We start from the raw sequence: 9,039 nt of genomic DNA, 5'->3' as shown, positions 1-9,039 counted from the left end.
GATATTAAAATTCTCTTTATAACATTCCCTCCAGGTGTCTGCCAAGTCAACACAGGAATCGCACTGGGAAGCCTCTGTGTCTTTTGAAGGAGCACATTTCTTTGGAGTGTACAAAGTTAATCTCTTAACAGCAAAACCTACAGGAACATGAATGAGAACAAACCCTTTGTCCAAAATTTAATTCTTCATAGATTATAAAGCATATTTTCTCAAAGTTGACGAAATGAACATTGCCATTAGTATCAAATGATAGAAAGAGACAGTTGTTTAAAATGCAGATTCTTGGACGTTACTCCAGACCTAATGAATTAGAATCTGAGTCTAAAACTTTTGATTTTTAACAAGACTCCACCCCCATATCCACTAAGTGATTCTTATGCTTGTGAAAGTTTAAGACCTACTTGTATAAAGAAGCAACATTAAAGTAAAACTCACTCTATGCATGTTCTTATTCATAAAAAGAAATATTTAAGATGTTCTGGGGATAAGCTATTTTATATTTTTCCTACATATGAAATTCACACTTCATCTTTCTTTTCATTCATTGCTCTAAGACACTGGATTCACCATTAAATTTAAAACAGAGGAAACAGAAATCTATTAGTATATTTTAAATTTATGGGTTTTTGTTATTGTTGAAGAATCCCAAGCCATCAAGCAGAAAACTTGGAACATTATTACAATGATGTCCCTCAATCATAACAACAAAGAATTATTCCATTAGTAAATATTCCTGTACTTATCCAATTCAAAAAATCCTTTTTCAATACTGCTGAAGAAAAAGGAACGAACATTCATTCATTGGCAAAGCTGAAAGAAAGCATTAGGATAAAATATTAAGGTCTGGCCCTGAAGTTATATTTATCACATATGTATATCTATTTTACTAAGAGGATTTAGGCAAGAACAACACTGTTTTGAAATGTAAGTTCTGTAGCCAAAATTCATTGCCTTGGGCGGATGAGAGGACTCTTCTCCCTCTTGCTATTCTTACATCTTAAAAATCTGAAAATTTATATTTCTGCTGAGGCAACAAAAAAGGCATAGAAAAAAAGGTACTTTTTCTAACAACATTCAGTGGAAATGTAGAGCATCTCCAGGCATACAGTGATCAGGTAATTATGGTCTGTAAGGCTGTTATCTTCCTCACTGATTCGACTTTGCAAATTTTGGAATTCTGGCAATGAGTCCAGGACTTGAGACTTGTAGCATTTTTCCGTATCTTCTCTCTCCAAAAACTCAAAGAAAACTCCTCGTACTGCCAACACACATACACTGACTACACATGCGTGCATGTGTAAGTAGGTGTGTGCTCGCATACTTGTGTGTGCGCACACATGCACACCCTATCCCTCTGAGAAGAATCTGGCTCTTTGGTGCACTATAAAGGATACTAAAGGCCAAACGTTTTAGGGCTGGAAAATAACTAAAGTTCTTGCCAGTGAGTTAAAACTGGAGTATCCCCTTTGTCATAGCCAAATTTATGACATGGATCAAAAACTATAAAAAGCTATGTTGCATCCTGCCATTAAGAAGAATTAATATTTTCAGTGGTATGTTAACCAACGTTTTTCCAGTGTCTCTTGTTAAAAGCAGACTGTTGACTTTTCATCATGGTGTGCCAAACATTTTCATTGAAACCCTAACAAGACTTTCATCTTAGAACCATTATTTCTTAATGGACTTGGATAAGGGCAACGTAAAAGAATGGCTTTGCTTTGCAGCATTGCCGCATGCGGCAATGGCTCGTCATTAGCGCGTTGGGCCTTGCTGAATCATTACACATGTAGCCATTTAAGGCATTTCCAGTGTGACTTGATTTTTTTTCCTTGAAGCACACTTCATGTTTAATCTTATGCAAAAGCAACATAAATCCCCCTCCCCCCATTTTCATGTATCTTTATTATGATTCTTTCTACTTGGCTATCCAGTAAAACTATAATAAATGAGATCATTTTTACAGATATACATACACAGTTGTGTTTGCTTTGTACTTTTTACTGAGCATATCTATCTGTGAGGTTTTCTTCTGTGTTTAGGGAATCAAGGGATCTTTTAAAAAAACCCTGATCCCCAATAATTTAGCAATAAACTGCATGACATCAGTTGTTCAGAATCTCCAAATACATCTATATACTTGTATATCATTGTCTTGATCTTGTGCATTGGAGCCAACTGTACCAGGCAAAGGAAGCCTGTAGACTAGAAGAAAAAAGGTGCCATGAAAGTAGAATGTGTCTTCTTTCTGGACCCTTCCAGTCAGCTGTGTTTTGAAATACATAATGTAAAAAAGATATGATAGAGCCAGTAGGCTGATGCTGACAGACACTAATTTGCCCAATAATCTTTCATTTCTCTCAAATACATATTTAGAGTCAAGGACAATTACACACAGAGATGGAAAATGTGGCGTTTGGCTTGTGTTCTCTCTTGAATGTGTTGGCCTATATCTCTATAGAGTGTTTTATGATGTGGTTGATCAAATTGCAAGGTATGACTGTAAACCACACCACTGACTCAAAAACCAGCAAGCTAGGAGTCACCTGAAGTTAGCTATCAAAGTCAGATAAACTTCAGAAATCCAAGAATGCATGGAAGAGGGCTCTTTATCCAATAAATAATACTTAATTCTAGAATCTAAATTTTATAGAGTTTAATATGCCTCCCAGGAAGTTTTATGTTTGGAAAACTGCATGAATTAAATACATATTACAAAACCCTCTATTTGGACTGTAAGTATAGCCATTCAATTTTTATTCCTAGGAAACAAAAGTTTTTCTGCTTCCTCTAAACTTACTATTTCAATTCAGGTGTTTTTGACCGCCAGTAACATTTGCAAAACCAAAGTACATTAAATAAGGAATGGTATCAATATAGCCCATGTAAGAAATCCAGAGGTAGCCCATCCCAGGTGGGAAACTGAATAGCTCAAGTGTGCAGGGCCATGGTCAGCACCTCTGCCATCAGCTTTCCCTCATAACTGCAAGACTGTTATAGCTCCAAGCATCACTACCACACACAACCACATCCAAGGCAAAGGCAAAACAATTGAGAGTTCCTGTTCACGTATCTCTTTCTTTTTTTCAAAGAAAAAAACATTTCTCAAAAACTTCTCAGTAAATTGTCCCCCCCCCTTTTTAAAATTTATGCGTTTATTTTTAGCTAGAAATGGAACACAGGTAAATAAAATTAAAAATAATTGTTGGAAGGAATCTTGAATGATTAAAGTCTCTGCTGTGTCCAAGCAGGCATGCTATTAAAAAATGAATGGTACAGCTTGGGGACTAATGGGAACAGATGCAGTGATCGATCAGAAAATCAGAATGGATGCCAGGTGCCACGACACAGAGCTTGTCCAGTCGAGAGCTGGCTGAACTGAATTGTCTTCATTTAGCCTTTCTAAGTGATAAGAGGACTTAAGATAGCAGGTAGCAGAAACGCAGATTGTCTTGTCCTCGGCCAGAATGCAGTTTCCTTGGGGCAAATAGTGTGTTTTACTCATGGCGCTATCCCTAATATTCAGCATGGAGCTCAAAACTCAAAGGGCACTCAATATTTGGTGAATTAATCCACAGACAAATGTAGTCAATCACAGAATATCTGGATTTGCTTCATATGAAATTAAGAAGTTCTTTTCCTTTTTACCTTCCATCTGTTAACATTCTTTAACTACATTTTCAATAGTTTCCCATTTCTAAGCCTTCATTTGTCTTTTTTATGCAGTAAAACTATAGTTGGTTAGATTATTTTATTAGTGAGATGATGAAATACCTAACAAGTTTATCATCAGGATTATAGAGTTTGGGTGGTCTGTAACTTTTGAAGGAAAGCAGAATTTGCCACCCTAAAATATTTCTTTTTGGCATAAGAATTATTTTAGGCTGAGTATTTCTAAGAAACAACAGATATAGGAATAGCTCTGGAAACTGGGTAGAAGTTACTCTTTTGTAAAAGACACTTAACATTTATAACAGAAATCTCCATTTGTAACAGTATCTCTCTCTGCACTAGGAAGAGAAGGATAACTCTACACATCCCTAGAAAATTTTATTAATAGATAAAGTCACAACCGATATCTGCATAACAATCACACCCTTATTTACTGTGGTTTTCCTGATAGCCTCCCTTAACTGGGTCCCCATCCCCCAACATCTTTAGTCTTTAGCTGAGGATGATATTTAAGGCGGTAGCTCAGGCACCTCAGGAAGTTACTCAGTTTTCCTGGGTATTTCCCATGTGTACAGGAGGTATACAGCTAATAAACTCGGTTGTTTTTCTTCTCTTAATCTTTTATTACAGTGTGTATCTCAGCCAAGAACCTGGATGGGTAGAGGGAAAATTATTTCTTCCTTCTCTACACTGTATTTTTGAATCAAATAAGTATAATATAAATGTTTCAAAATCAGTATATTCTTCCTGGGCATATTTTGTTTCTACAGTGATGGCAGTTATGAGGTTAGAAATAACAATGAATTTTACAGTTTAGCATAAAGTTTTTGCTTCCTCTTTGGGTGGAGACATGTATCAGCTGGATTTCCTAACTTTATAAAGTCCAAAATAAAAATTATCTTTAAGAAACACCTTGCTTTGGACTCTGAAAAACAACCTGAGGGTTTTGAAGGGTCAGGGGTGGGAGGTTGGGGCAACCTGAGGGTTTTGAAGGGTCAGGGGTGGGAGGTTGGGGGAACAGGTGGTGGGTAATAGGGAGGGGCACGTTTTGCATGGAACACTGGGTGTTGTGCAAAAAGAATGAATACTGTAACGCTGAAAAAATAAATAAAATGGGAAAAAAAAAGAAACTTTTCTAAAGAAACATTTTATATTTGAAGCTAAAAAAAAAAAAAAAACACCTTGCTTTAGTGTACAAATATAGCATGCCTTAAAATATGGATAAATAGGGCTATGATGATGAAAAAGTCTTCAACTTATAAACAAAAGGCTGATTACCAAATTAACCTCTCATTAAATAGGTCCAAAACAACTGTATACTTTAAAAGAAAGTAACTGCACCAAAGGAAAAAAACAATGGGAAAAACAAGACTTTCAAATGTGATTTAAAAAAAAAAAAAAACCTAACCAGAAAACACTATTAATACAATATTTGATGTGCTAAAATACTTTTAATTATTTCCGAATTCAAACCTGCTTTCGCTTACTTGAAATTGTTGCATAACTCAAAAGTGCCATTATAATTCAACCCAAATGGTAGGGTACTTCAATGAGCTGGTGGAATTGATTCTGGACATTAAAGAGATGCCGGCAAAGTTATAAATCGCTATTCTAATCGGGAGTGAAGAGGTTAATTCAAGATTCCACTAAAAAAAAAGACTGGCAGAAATGTTTCCAGGGCGTACTCCCCCCCACCCCCACCCCTTTCTTTCTCTCTCTCTCTCTCTCTCTCTCTTTTTTTCTCAGTAGGGGTTTGGAGAAGAGGTTTGGAAGGGAAGGAGAGGGCTGGTTCCAGGCCCCCTACATTCCCCAGAGCACCGTTAGGGAAGGGGGAGGGCTTCCTGCCCAGGCAGCCATCTGTAACATTCTGCAAACAGCAGGAACCCCGCAGCTCCAGTCAGTAAGCCCTGGTGAGGATTCTGACTGCATTCAGAGAGGAGTTTCCCCTCTTATCCTTGCATTCTCTCTGCCTTTCTGTCTTTTCTTTTTTCTGTTGCAGGTGAGCAACAGGGCTGGGTTCTGAGCAGTTGCTTGTATACATAAAATAGCATCTCAAAAATGTCCGAACAATATGCTAGTTTGACCAGTACCAAAATACCCAGCCTGCCTCCAGGAATGTGCTGGCAGCAAGCTGGGAATGTCATCATTCCAGCTAATGTCACACTGTGGAACACTTTCTGGGATCAGTGGACGTGTGTCTGATGTTCCTTAAAGTTACTGCTTTCTAGGCTTGAGTCAATTAGAGCTGGCTTTTTTGGAAAGTGGTGTCATTGAAAACTTATTTTATGCAAGTTATTTTTGTGCCTATAATTTGGGGCTCACACGTCTGTTATTTCCTCCCGTCCTTGGCGTGCGTAATATGCCGCCTATGAAAAGTGGTAAAGAGAAACGATGGAAAAAGTAACAAGGGGTTTTTACTTTTAACATCTGGAGAAAACACATTTAAGGAAATGCTAACAAATAGGTACAGGGATTGATAAAGTTAAAATATATATATATATATATATATATATAAAATCTCCTTTCTTAGGTAAAAACAATCAAAATCCAATTTTTCAAAACAGTTTTACATAAAGCATACAATAAAAATTTAACAATGAGCTTGATCTCACTTAAGAAGATGTAGTTCACATCTATTTTTTAGGGTCAACCAAATGACTAATGTCAAATCCCCAAAGCACATAGGTACAAAAAATTTTCTTAGAAAAGGCACAGGATTCTAATTTTCAAATTTTCCTACTTCCCACTTTTCAGCAAAGCTTTACTATTATATTTAAGTTCCTAGCAGCAGACTAAAGAAACAAGCAAATTATACTGTAGAATATGAAACTTAAAAATCAGAAAGAAACCTTCAAGAAGTATTCCTGAACTGAGATAAATATTAAGACAAACCATGTAGTCATAGTTTTATTGAGGAAAAAAATGTACAAATGTGAAAGTACTCTAGTCGTATACACCAAAATTACTTAAAGACAAAGTATGGTTCAAGGGAAAATAAATGATAATGAATATCTACTACTGTATTACCAAAAGAACGGTGGCTGCATTTCAGCACAGTTTTCTACTTCAATTCTTTCACATTTTTATATCTTAAAGCAAGCATTAGTAAATATTCCCATCTGGTCTAAGTTTTTATTTTTGACCCTGAATCACAATCTTATATCAGTATGGGCTAATTTTTAAAGGCATTGCATCAAAACTTGAAAACACAAAAAATCAAATATAATAGCTTCTTTGTTCCTAGAATTACCCAGTGTTCAGATGAGAAAACATTTTCAAAATCTGTATTTGGGAAAAAAAAGGTATCCACAGAATAACTAAATTTATTGAAAATTGCAAAATCAGGTTTGCAGAAAATTTTTCAAGTTTTAGAAAATAAGTGGATTGCTTCCAGGTGTGTGAGACTAGAGCTTATGGGGTTAGAGTCCCCTTGATGGGTCATGGGGGAGGCATGGATGAGGTTGCTTGATTTCCTTCCTGTGTCCAGTCATCTTGATGTCAATGTCTAGGATCAAGCTCTGAGTTTTAACATCTCAAAACTTAAATTCTGTTTAACATTGCAAAACAAAGGCCTAATGCTATCACTAGAATGATGTGATTGCCATATAATACCAGAAAAAAATTGGACTATTTGTTTATAATTTCACATGACAAATAATTATTCTAAAAAGGAAACTGATCCACACTATCAGTGCTCCTTACCTGTACGACAGGCCACTTAGGAGTCCAACCAGTTAATGAATTTGCAGTGAGAACTTGCTGTGTAGGGTAAGAATAGTCCAACTCCTTGTGACCAGCACATTTTCTTCACAGGGCAGATTTTCCTTCTTGAAATAAATGAATACACAAACTAATGTTAGAGTCCAGAAAGGGGGTCTTTTTTCTCTTTAAGGAAAATTAAATGTTGGCTGATGTACAATTCTAAAGTCCAAATCTCAGCAAATGATTTTATCTCCTTCATGCTTATATTTTTCCAGACTTTTTTGTTTTGTTTTATATAACTTCTAAGCATGGACAGCAGAGATTACTTCCATTTATTGATTTTTTTTCAAGGACTATTCAAGAGAAATGGTTATTGTGAAAATTCTTGGAACTAATGGAAGCCTCAGTGTTTCTGGGCTAGAGCAAGATATTCGTGAGCTCTCGGCTGTGTATGTGCCAGTAAAAGACTGAAAGTCATTATGAGGATGTCTACAACCAGTTAACCACTTTGCATGGTCCATGGGGTTAATCAATAAAACCTGAAGTAAGAATAATTACTCCTACTTTTCAGATGAGGAAATTAATTTTAAGTAACATTTTCTAGTCACTCCTCCAATAAAGACAAAGTATTTGAATTTGATCTCTCTGACTTCTTAGTAGGACAACATGGACTATCTCTATTTTGACCTATACTTGGCTAAAGAAAGATAATGCCCCATAAACTAGAGAGAGGTTTTTAGAGGACAGGGATAGTAAGGTTTAATTTATACATTCCCAGAAACCAGTATGGTGAAAGCAAATGAGAGCCTCATTTAGTTTTTGTTGAATGAATAAATGAATTCTGTGGACTCAGTAGGGTTTAATCACTACCTTGGAAAGCTGTAGATTAAACATAAGATAAAGTGGTTTACACTTTATATAAAATATATATATATGTATATATATATAAACTGTTTCCTTCGTATTTATTATTATTATATTATAAATAAATATGTGTATATATGTGTGTGTATATATATATATGCTATTTCCTTCAAATTTATAATAATCTTTTAAGGATAAGAGTAGTGCTAAAATTATGCTCACAGTTTTGGAATTTCCTTTTTATTTAGTTGGTTTTCTTAGAATTGTCAAGTAGAAAGAAAAAGGCTTTCATATCCACACAATTTAAAAATACAGTCAGAGCGCAACATCACTAACAATTAAGAAACTACAAATTAAAACTATAATGAGATACCACTTACGTGCGTTAGGATGGTTACTTTAAAAAAAAAAAAAAAGGAAAATAACAAGTGTTGGCAAGTGTGTGGAGAAACTGGATCCCTTAAGCACTGTTGGAGAGACTATAAAGTGGCATAGCGACTATGGAAAACAGTATGATGGTTCGTCAAAAAGTTAAAAATAAAATTACCATATGATACAGCAATTCACATCTGGGTATATGCTCAAGAATTGAAAGCAGGGCCTTAAAGAAACATTTGTAAGTCCATGTTCATTGCAGCATTATTCCTAATAGATAAAACATATTAGCAACCTTAGTGTCCACTGATCGATAAGTGGATAAGCAAAAAGTGGGTGTATACATACAAGGGAGTATTATTCAGCCTTAAACAGGAAGTAAATTCTGACACAAGCAACAACATAAATGAGCCTTAAGGATATTATGCA

General features: G+C 35.5%; 1 long non-coding RNA gene across 1 annotated transcript; it reads right to left on the bottom strand.

The window, feature by feature from the left end:
* Positions 1–4,224: 4,224 nt before the first annotated feature.
* Positions 4,225–9,039, bottom strand: LOC123951847. Its single transcript, XR_006820521.1, has 3 exons — positions 8,783–9,039; positions 7,372–7,496; positions 4,225–4,319 (listed from the first exon to the last, which is right to left on the bottom strand). It is a non-coding gene; the product is annotated as an uncharacterized LOC123951847 (long non-coding RNA).

This window comes from Meles meles, chromosome 10 (genome assembly GCF_922984935.1).
Source record: "Meles meles chromosome 10, mMelMel3.1 paternal haplotype, whole genome shotgun sequence".
NCBI classification, from domain to species: domain Eukaryota; kingdom Metazoa; phylum Chordata; class Mammalia; order Carnivora; family Mustelidae; genus Meles; species Meles meles.
Note: the sequence above shows the minus strand (reverse complement) of the source record. Positions and strands in the feature narration are given on the sequence as shown.